Genomic DNA, 11,985 nt, shown 5'->3' on the forward strand with positions numbered 1-11,985 from the left:
TGCCATTTTGAGCTTATTATGGTATTTTGGAGCTAAATGGGCTAATTATGTAATTGTTGGGTTAATTAAAGCAAGGATAATATGAAAGAGGAGAAGAAAGAGGAGGAGGAGGAGAAGAAGAAGAAATCAAGAAGAAGGATAGAAGGTCCTTGGCCTTCTCCTCCTCCTCCTCCTCCTCCTCCTCCTCCTCCTCCTCCTCCTCCTTCTTCTCTTCTTCTTCATCTCTTCTTCTTCTCCTCTTTTTGGAGCTAAATTACCTAATTATGTCTTTTTTGAGCTCAATGGGCTAATTATGTCATTTTAGAGAAAAAGAAGCTAAGTATATAATATTCATGAGCTAACCAAGGTTCTTATGCCATTTTGAGCTTATTATGGTATTTTGGAGCTAAATGGGCTAATTATGTCATTGTTGGGTTAATTAAAGCAAAGATAACATGAAAGAGGAGAAGAAAGAGGAGGAGGACGAGAAGAAGAAGAAATCAAGAAGAAGGAGGAGGAGGAGGAGAAGGAGGAGGAGGAGAAGGATAGAAGGTCCTTGGCCTTCTCCTCCTCCTCCTCCTCCTTCTTCTCTTCTTCTTCATCTCTTCTTCTTCTTCTCCTCTTGTTGGAGCTAAATTACCTAATTATGTCTTTTTTGAGCTAAATGGGCTAATTATGTCATTTTAGAGGAAAACAAGCTAAGTATATAATATTCATGAGCTAACCAAGGTTCTTATGCCATTTTGAGCTTATTATGGTATTTTGGAGCTAAATGGGCTAATTATGTCATTGTTGGGTTAATTAAAGCAAGGATAATATGAAAGAGGAGAAGAAAGAGGAGGAGGAGGAGAAGAAGAAGAAATCAAGAAGAAGGAGGAGGAGGAGGAGAAGGATAGAAGGTCCTTGGCCTCCTCCTCCTCCTCCTCCTCCTCCTCCTCCTTCTTCTTCTCTTCTTCTTCATCTCTTTTTCTTCTTCTCGTCTTGTTGGAGCTAAATTACCTAATTATGTCTTTTTTGAGCTAAATGGGCTAATTATGTCATTTTATAGGAAAACAAGCTATGTATATAATATTCATGATCTAACCAAGGTTCTTATGCCATTTTGAGCTTATTATGGTATTTTGGAGCTAAATGGGCTAATTATGTCATTGTTGGGTTAATTAAAGCAAGGATAATATGAAAGAGGAGAAGAAAGAGGAGGAGGAGGAGAAGAAGAAGAAATCAAGAAGAAGGACAGAAGATACTTGGCCTTCTCCTCCTCCTCCTCCTCCTCCTCCTCCTCCTTCTTCTCTTCTTCTTCATCTCTTCTTCTTCTCCTCTTGTTGGAGCTAAATCACCTAATTATGTCTTTTTGAGCTAAATGGGCTAATTATGTCATTTTAGAGAAAAACAAGCTAAGTATATAATATTCATGAGCTAACCAAGGTTCTTATGCCATTTTGAGCTTATTATGGTATTTTGGAGCTAAATGGGCTAATTATGTCATTGTTGGGTTAATTAAAGCAAGGATAATATGAAAGAGGAGAAGAAAGAGGAGGAGGAGGAGAAGAAGAAGAAATCAAGAAGAAGGATAGAAGATCCTTGGCCTTCTCCTCCTCCTCCTCCTCCTCCTCATTCTTCTCTTCTTCTTCATCTCTTCTTCTTCTCCTCTTGTTGGAGCTAAATTACCTAATTATGTCTTTTTTGAGCTAAATGGGCTAATTATGTCATTTTAGAGAAAAACAAGCTAAGTATATAATATTCATGAGCTAACCAAGGTTCTTATGCCATTTTGAGCTTATTTTGGTATTTTGGAGCTAAATGGGCTAATTATGTCATTGTTGGGTTAATTAAAGCAAGGATAATATGAAAGAGGAGAAGAAAGAGGAGGAGGAGGAGAAGAAGAAGAAATCAGGAAGAAGGAGGAGGAGGAGGAGAAGGATATTATCTTCTGTTGCCCGGCTCTCCAAGGAGCCGGAACCCTAGCCTCCGCCGCACCTAACCCTAGCCGCGACGGCGCCATCTCACCGGCGCGTCCGCTCCAGCCCTCGCTCCCCTCCTCCCTGCCCTTACAACCTACGCCGGAGGCCCGGTAGGAACCCTAGTCCTACCAATTTGGTATCCAGAGATTCCAGGCTGATCATGTCGCTCCCTCCACCACCGCCGCCGCTCAACACCTCCAGCACCCCGAACCACCGGTAGGCCCCTGCACCAGGTGCAGTTCCCGTCATCGCCATCGCCAATTCCCGCGTGGGCAGCCGGATCATCTTCGGGTCCGATCTATACCCCGGCACCGGAACACCCGGCGCCCTCTCTGCCGTTCGAGCGGTCCTCTAGCTCGGCGCCCAACGGCCCGGAGTTTCCCGACCCGGCATACGCGAGGCCACCGACATCCGCGGCTCCCGGACATGGCGGGCCGACATCTCCTCGGTTCGCTAAGCTGAACTTCACCACTTACTACGGCGCGGAAGACCCCCTCAACTGGCTCAACCAGTGCGAGCAGTTCTTTCGGGGGCAGCGGACGCTCGCGTCGGATCGCACCTGGCTCGCGTCCTATCATCTCCGTGGTACTGCCCAGACTTGGTACTACACCCTCGAGCAGGACGAGGGCGGCATGCCACCGTGGGACCGCTTTCGCGAGCTCTGCCTTCTCCGGTTTGGCCCCCCCATCCGTGGCAGCCGACTGGCAGCCCTCGGCCGCTTACCGTTTACCTCAACGGTCCAGGACTACGCCGACCGATTCCAAGCCCTGGCATGCCACGCGCCAGGCATATCCGGGACTTCGACGCTCTCACGATGACATTCTGGCGGCTGGGACGCCAAATTGGCCTTGGCCTCCTCCTCCTCCTCCTCTTTATGTCTTTTTTGAGCTAAATTACCTAATTATGTCTTTTTTGAGCTAAATTACCTAATTATGTCTTCTTGGAGCTAAATTGGCTAATTATCTCATTTTAGAGGAAAACAAGCTAAGTTTGGAGGAGAAACTTACCGTAGTGGTCATCAAGGAGGAGAAACACCACGGTTGCTCGCGCCGGCTTCGTTTGGGGACGGTTGCCCTGGAGAAGGGTCGTGCGATGCCGCTCGGGAGTTATTCTGCAGAAAAGATATTTTGCAATGTCTCAGTTAGCATGATGACACTCAATTATTAATACTAGTTTATAATGAAACTCACGTGCCAATCAAAGAGAAGACGGGCATCGGCGGAGGGACTTGACCGCTCTTCTCGCACACACCCTGAAGAGTGGGTCGTATTACTTAGTATTGAAACAGACATTACACACATGATTAGGCTAATGTGAAAAAAAACATACCACAAAAAGCTCGTACAGGGCCTGTTGGTCCGCCTCATTCCGGGCCCTCTCCTCCTCAAGCAATCGTGCCGTGCTCTGGTCCCTCTCATCAAGAGCAGCTTGAAGAGCAGCCTGGCTTGCCAATCTCTCTTTCTCAAGAGCAGCCTGGTTTGCCGCTCTCTCTTTCTGAAGAGCAGCCTGAAAAACCATTCCTCGTTACCACAGTAATGATCTATGGTGACACACATAATGAAATGGATGAAAGTGTTCTTAGTCTGTACAACTAACCTCGATGGCAAGTTCAACTGGCCGTGGACGACGCGTTATCTCAGGACAGTTGCTCGACTGGCGCGCCTTGATCTCCGGAAGAGTGAGTGGACAACGTATTATCCCATCTCCAATGGCTATCGAGCCATGGGGCCTCCCGCCACCAGATATCATCACCAGCTCTGGATCCAAAGGTTCCTGGCTAGGGTTAAAGTCATCCCCTTTCGTAGCCTTCCCCGCGTCCCTGTATGCCACGAGCTTCTGGTGGGATGATATGTTGGTGAAGTTACTGGGATCATCCAGGTCAGACTCAGAGAATGCCTTCGCCTTCTTGTACGAGGCAGTATGGGCCATTCCATAAACGTCGTACAAGTGTGGCATCTCAGTCTTATTGTGATGCGCCTAAAAGAGAGGAACAAAATATTAGCATAAGAATGAATTGCATGAATCATGAAGCAAATCACATACCCAGTTTCGTCCAAACTGAAGTAAGTTGACGCTGCCTTGATGGTGTGGCACACCAACCATTTGGCTACGCCGATCCTTCGCATTATCGTGGATGGCTCGCCAGCTGCCTGTGCACCACTCATCAACCAACGTCTCCCAACAATCCATCTTATCCGCACACCATCTCGGGGGCACCTGTAAGTTATTAGAAAGAATTTTCAGCGCTACGCCTATGAATGAAATCAAGAAAACTACGTAGAAGGACTTAAGAATAGGTAATTACCTTCATGTATTGCTCCTTATTCAGAAACTTTCCGCGGCAATCCTTCTTCTCCTTCTTAATACCACGCGTGGCGTAGTAATCTCGAATAGCCTGCGGCCGAGCCTCGTGGCGCAAGTTCTGTAGTAACCGCCTACACTCGACCTCGAGAACCCTGGCCGCCGCCTCCTCATATCCATCCTCACACCTATAGAAGGTCTGCAATCAAACGTGAAAACACCGATTAGTACAATAATTAGGTATATGCTTAATTTTAGATTCTATAAAAGGATAATTTACCCAAAAGCTCCTGATCACCATCTCGGCCCTCGTGTGGCACAAGTAACCATCTATAATCTCCTCCGGCGGGGCCTGCGCAGCCTGGTAGTACTCCCAGGTAAATCCTAGTGTAGGAACCTGACCCTCACCAGGCAACGTGACAAACCGCGGGAAATTTGTCCGGCAAAGCACACCAAGGACGGAGTTCGGCCTGCGGACTCCAAGAGGGTGTACCCATCCCCTGCAGTATGATAAGGTCAGCGCATTAGATATTTGAACAAACTTGAAGGCAAAAGCTAAAAAAAGGGTAAATGTACTTACCTATCTCCTTCAGGTTTTGTCACCGGCCTCTGCTCGCGGGTAGCCGGGGCGACCGGGAGACGTGTACTACCACGCTTGTACACGGTAGCCGGGGCCCCGTCTACCTGCACATCGCCCTCGCTATCCGTAAGCTCATCCCCGCCATCCCCGCCCCCTGAGCCACCCGGACCCTCGGTCCAATCCGGCAACTCGGTACGATCCAGCCAAGGCTCCCATCCGGACCTCTCCACGTCGGGTGAAGCCTCCGGAACCGTAGTCTCCTCCGACTGCTCCTGGGCCGAATGCACCTCGACCCGAGGCTGCTCCTGGACCGGAGTCTCATGGGACGAATGCCCGTGAACACCAGGCTCCTGGACCGGAGTCCCCGTAGCCTCCTCCGCAAACGGGTCAACCATACTAGTCCTATGCTCGGGTGAATGAGCTGGTGGTGGTGGCGAGGACGGCTCAACAGTCCTCCTGGATCTTCCGCGGCCACCACCTCTCCCTGTACCCTTCCCCTTCTTACCTACCCGACCAGCACCTCTACCAGCGGGCAATGCCGCCGACGAAGAAGAACCCCCGGCTAGTGTCGAAAGACTGTCTGCCAAGGCTCTACGGAGAGATAGGGGTGGAAGGGAAGTACCACCCCTCGTGCGGGGCGCCTGGGAAGAAACCGTCGAGCGCTCTGGACCCGCGGCCACCATCTTTCAACACCTGCCATGATAAAGATTAAAAGCAATTAGTACAACATAAAAAAATTGAATGACTGACATGAATAATAATATGTACATGAATAATAAATATTAAAATATATATAATTTAAGTTGTGAATCTTACAAACTACACCGAGGCGGACGAGACGAACGACGCACCAGACCCGGCCGCAGATTCTACGGCGAGGGCCTGCGTCGTCTCTCTCCACGCCCTCGCCGGCATCCGCCATGAGCGGACCATGTTGCTGCCCGTGATGATCCATGGCGAGCAGCTGGTCGCCCTGCTGGATACGGGCTCCACTCTTCTTATTCTTTTCTTATTTTCCTTTTGCCTTTTCCTTTTATTCCTTCTTATTTTCCTTCTTCTTCTTCTTCTTTTTATTCTTCTTCTTCTCCTCCTCCTCCACTAGCTCTTCTTCTTCTTCTTCTCCTTTTTTCTTCTTCTACTTATTCTTCTTCTTCTACTTTTTCTTATTTTCTTCTACTAAACAGGAAACTACCTACTAAATCTACTAATTAACTAACAAAAACTACCTACTAAATCTACTAATTTATTCTTCTTCTTCTTCTTCTTATTTTATTTTTTCTTTTTTCCTCTTATTCTTATTCTCCTTCTTCTTGTTTTCTTCTTCTCTTCTTCTTCTTCTTCTTCTTCTTCTTATTTTCTTTTTTCCTCTTATTCTTCTCTTCCTCTCCTATTTTTCTTCTTGTCCTTCTTCTTGGTTCTTCTCCTTCCCTTACTTTTCCTTCTTCTTCTTTTCCTTCTTCTTCTTTTCCTTCTTCTTCTTCTTATTTTTTTCTTCTCCTTTCTCCTTCTTCTTCATCTCCTTTCTCCTTCTTCTTCTTCTTCTAAACCTAAACTAACTAAACCTAAACTAAAACTGAAACTAAAACTAAAACTAAACTAAAACTGAAACTAACCTAACTAAAACTGAAACTAACCTAACTAAATCTGAAACTAACCTAACTAAAACTGAAACTAACTAAACTAAAACTGAAACAAACCTAACTAAACATAAACTAAAACTAAAACTAAAACTAAACTAAAAGTAAGAACTAATTAAACAAAAACTATTAAAAAAAAGAAGAAACATACCAGGGGGAGGAGGGCCGCAGGGGGAGGAGGCCGGCGGTGGAGGAGGGTGCAGGGTGGCGGTGGGGTGGTGTGGGGAGGTGGGGTGGGGGGTGGCGGCTGCGGCGGGGGCGTAGGGAGGAGGAGGAGGGCCGCAGGGGGGGCGCAGGGCGGCGGTGGGGTGGGGAGGTGGGGTGGGGGTGGCATCGGCGGCGGCGGCGGTGGGGTGGCGGCGGCGCTGGGGGCGCAGGGAGGAGGAGGAGGGCCGCAGGGGGGGGGGCGCACAGTGGCGGTGGGGTGGGAGAGAGAGAGTGCGTGGGAGAGAGGAGAGAGGTGGGGCGCGCGGCGACCGTTAACTTTTGGGGGGTCCATCCCCTTTGCCGTCTGCCACTGATCCCCTTTGCCGTCTGCCACGGACGGCAAAGCTAGTCACGCAGACGGCAAAGGGGTGGGTGGGGCCGGGGTGGGATGGGGAGAGAGGAGGGGTGGGGTGGGATAGCTTTTCCGTCTGCCATCCCCACCTTTGCCGTCTGTTGACAGACGGCAAAGAGGTGGCTGATGGCAAATATTTATTTTGCCATCAGCCTCCTCTTTACCGTCTGTTTTTTGCCAACAGACGATAAAGAGGTTCTTCGCCGTCCGCTGGCTGATGGCAATGACTTGGCAGACGGCAAATAAAGGAATTCCAGTAGTGATTGGTGTGTGTTTTCCGACGGCCACAAATAAAACCTATTCTCAAAAATATTGTTTGTATTGTGTGTATCTCCCTCCCTCTCTTACCCATCTCATCCCCAAAACCTCAACCCTACTAGATGGAGTATGAAGGTGGACTTGTAGTCTCTGGACCAATGACCCAGCCGGAGGCTGAAATATGGATTCAGAACATGGAGAAGCACTTCGGGAGCAACTTGATCTCAAGGAAGTATGAAGTGGAACACGCGCTTCAGTACTTTACACAAAGTGCTGCAATCTGGTGGAAAATGCATCATGCCATACAAGGATTTAGTGGAGCAGAAACCTGGGACGAATTCAAGAAGACTTTGTTAAGATCCCATCTTATTCAGAAGTGCTATGATAATCCGAAGGAGAAGACTTGTGCATGCAAGATCTGTGGAGAAATAGGACACACCCAGGAAGAACTCAAGGATGGATGCACTCATTGTGAAGAAAATCACCCAGTTGAGGAGTGCCCAAGTAGTCAGGTGACTTGTTTCCTTTGTGAAGGAACCAACCACTACCCAGCTTAGTGTCACATTTACCCCAAGGTGCAACAAGTTGTCAAGCAGAAGAAAGATGCAGTGAAGGAAACACTCAAGAAGAAGATTCTAGAAGAACCGGTGATGAACGAAAATATTGAAGACCCTGATGGACAAGGTCTGACCAGATTTTTCTCCAATGCATGCTACTCATGTGGAGAAGAAGGACATTATTCACAGGATTGCACGAAGAGAAGCCAAGAGTATCTGAGAAACTTCCCGACAGAAAAAGTGGAGTTTGATCCACTTGAAATAGAAGAACTGGCCAAAATAAAGGAGTCCGGAAAGAAGAAAAAGTACCCTCGGAAGAACCAAATCTCTCCAGACATAGACCTGAGTCATGTTAGATGTTACAAGTGTATGAAATTTGGCCACCACAAATACATGTGCTCAGGAAGGAAGCCGGAAATCCAAGGGGCAAAAGCAGAAGCTAAGAAGCCTCGAGACTTGTCAGAAATCATTTGCTTTCGTTGCAAGGAAGCAAGACATCTTGCTAGCGATTGTCCACAAACGAAGAAAGCTAGAATGGAGTAGTTAAGTTTTGACCAGGGCAATAAGTGTGATCCGAAGCACTCTTGTTTTTCATGAGATCATGGAGTGAAAGTTTTTGTAACAGAAGTCCCTGAGATTGTAATAACATCATGAATAAATGGAATTTATTGTCTCATGATTGCCTATATTGAAAATGTATGCGGGTTTCTCTACGAGCAAAGATCTCCGAACGTTATGAGGATATGAGAAAATATGGTCTATGCAGGCATGAGTATAATCCCTTTAAGTGTGGTAGTAATCGGTAAACCCACAGGATCCACTGAGAAGGAATGTACCAGAAATACCTGAGTGAAGTACGTGCGGAGATGATGGAGATGAAGCTCATGACCACCATGATGAAGCAAAAGATGGATGATTTCAAGGAGCACCTCGGAAAGTTCGAGGAGAACTAAGTACCTCCAAGAGAGGCAGATGAATAAAGTTGGCAGAAATGCTTGACCATACCAAACAATGTGGATGGCAGCAATTGTAATAGAGTACTTTTGAATTGGAGTTTTTGAGGACAAATTAAGGTTGTAATAAAGGATTGATTATGAAATGAATATCATTTATGGAAGAAGCTATGATGGATCAGAAAACGTTTCCTTAGGAGCATACGAAAATCCTAAGAGTTGTGAAGATACGATAGATGTTTCGTTCAGCTTGCAGAACCAATGGATTATCCGAACTTCGTTCGTGGACAAGAGAAATTCTGCAACCCTTGTGAGGATGCCCAAGTGTTAGAATGCGAGATTCGCTAAACCTTATACAGAGAAATGATTTGGGTGCGGAATGGATTGATCACCATGACGACTTACTCTTATCATTTATCTTGCTATTCGGAATGGTAAATCTGAGAGACTTACCCATAGAGAGACGACGTTCTTTGAAGCTTTTGTTTAAGCCTTAGAATGGTATAAGAAAAGCCCCATGTACATGGCACCTATTGTCACACGTAGGAAATTTTACGGTGAGGATGAAACCAAGACCCCTCTCTCTGCAGGATAACCACCAATGGTAGACCACCATGAGAACCATCGATATGTTATTTAGAACTGACCATGAGACTGTCAGTTAAGAAGACCCAGTAACGGAAGAAGCTTATATCAACGGAAGAGCCCTCGTTTTTGATGGAGACGTTATGAATATAACGGAAGATATGAAGACTGTGAGGTGTCAGATGCCAAAAACCCCAGAGGATTGTTAAAATCTTAAGGGACCAGTACCCCTCATTTTAAGTGTGGTAGCATCCCACTTTGCAAGAGATTGGATTGCTAGTAGACCCCCAAACCCTAACCTTTCTTTCTAGCCTCTTCGAATCTCGAGGACGAGATTCATTTTAAGTGTGGTAGTTTGTAACATCCCAAAATTATAAATTTTGGAATGTTAATATAAATATTAGATTGATTGCTTGTTTGTTTGCTGAGTGACTGAAACTTGTGTGAAATTTGAAACTTTTCGAAACTTTTGAATGAGAGGGAAGAAAATGACTTTCCCCTTCTCCGGTGAATTCAAATTCAATCTTTTAAAAGCAAAGAGAGAAGATGACATGACTTCTTCAACTATAAAGAATTTGAACGGAGATATTTGCATTGAATTTTTTTGCATTTCCATTCGTTTTCTTCGTGCAAGAAATGCTGGGAAATACATTCTAAAGAGCGAAGGAACATGACCCTCAAATACCCGGGCATTTTGAATGTTATTTGCACCCTAAAACTTAGAGGGTCATTTGAAAGTTATTTGCAAAAGAAAATAAACCTTTTAGGCAATTTTGTGAAAATAATTTTTTCTGAAGTTTTTATTTTTGCCGTGGAAAAATGCCCATCTTTTATATTTTATTTTTCTGATAATTTTAGTATATAAAAACTCTTTATTCCGAATTGATTTGATTCCCTTTTTAACGTTTTAGTTTCCTAGTTTTGAAAATAGGAATAGAATCACTTTTATTAGGAAATAGGAGTTGGCCCAATTAAGACCCTTCCCTATTTTGGCGCAGGAAGATCATCTCCTACCTCCATCTCTCCCTCACGTTCAGGAACTTCCATCCATGGAGGAAGGAATCCCCTCCTTCCCGATCTCCCTCCTCCTTCCTTCCGAACGCCATCCGAGAACGCCTATAAATTCTGACCGCCCCCCTCTCTCCATTTTTCCCGAGAGAACCCCCTCTCCTCGCCTCTAGCTCGCACGCCACCACCACCCCGTCGGCACCAGAGAACCCCTCGACCTCGCCCCGACCAGGAGCTTTTCCTCCCAGGAACTCATCCCTGCCGAGCCCCTCCCCCTACACTCCCTCCACCCTTCGGCCACCTCTCCCCACCCCACCTTCGGCCCCCCTGCTGCTCCCTCCCCTCCCTGGAAACCAGCGAGCATGCAGCACTACCAGTAGCTTTTCCCACCTCGCCATCCCACCTGCAGGCCCCCCCTCCAACTCGCCACCACCCCCTCCCTGAAGCCGCCCCACCCCTTCGGCCCCCTTCCCCACCCCCGCCAGAGTGCCCCCTCCCCACCGGCGACCCACCCCACCGGAGCCCCACTCCACCTCGCCACCAGCAGCCAGCATGGGATCAGCTTCCCAGCCGAGGTAACCTCCCCTCTCTGTTCCTTTTTCTTTTCTTCGTTGTAGCCGTTAGATCTTAGATGTAGGGTTTAGATTAGATCCTAGGATACCCTTTCGGTTTAGAGTAGAAAACCGGCGGTTTTATTTCACTTAATCAGTTTATCCAGCAAGTTTTGTTAGCCTCAGCCGTTTGCTCCAAACGTTGCAACAAACACACACCGCAACCTATCGTAGCACGCCACGTATACCCCTCTGTTTGTTAGCTAGTCAACTTCAGTTTTTCTGTCTAAAATGCAAAAACAGAAAGTTTCTGTTTTGTTTTGGCCACAACTTTTGATCTCGAAGTCCAATGATAGTGATTCCTTTTCCAGTAGCTCACAAATTTCCTGTAGTTTTTAAAAACATATAATTTTTCTATGTTTGAAGTTTTCAAATATAAGTTAGATCAAATTTAGTTTAAACCTTGTTTTGCCTATTCCAGGAGTTTATAAATAGCTTTTAATTTGATTCCTTTTGCTACTGATCACTAGTGATCTTATATATCAGTGGTAAAAATTTCAGATTTGTTTGAGTATTGTAGCTAACTGTTTCTTGTGAAACAATTTCTGTTTCACCTCTTTTAGGATTTCGGCTAATTCCTTTTCCACTTTTGTTTTAAAATATTTTCTTTATTATTTCAGTAATATTATGTTTTGTTTCTGTTAGTTAAACAATAGTTTTGCAACAAGTTTTTATTTTATATTTATTTGTTTTCATGAAATCAATTCTAGTTTCCTTAGTAACTTGCAATTGGTTTCGCCACTTTCAAATCCCGTTTGGGAATACTTTCAAAAGGTTTTGTGAAAAATACTTTATTTTATATTTGTTAGATTTATATCTTAGTTCCTTGTTATTATTTTCTGTTAGACAAAAACTATTTAGTGTTTGACGTAGTAGAAGACTCCCTAGTCTTATTTGAAGTTTCTTTCGGATTCTTATTCGCTCTCTCTCTTTTGTTTTGATTGCTAGAATGATTGCTAGTAAGAGTGCTTATGTGAATGATATGTTTGTTATATA

The sequence above is a fragment of the Hordeum vulgare genome, chromosome 3H (assembly GCF_904849725.1).
Source record: "Hordeum vulgare subsp. vulgare chromosome 3H, MorexV3_pseudomolecules_assembly, whole genome shotgun sequence".
NCBI lineage: Eukaryota > Viridiplantae > Streptophyta > Magnoliopsida > Poales > Poaceae > Hordeum > Hordeum vulgare.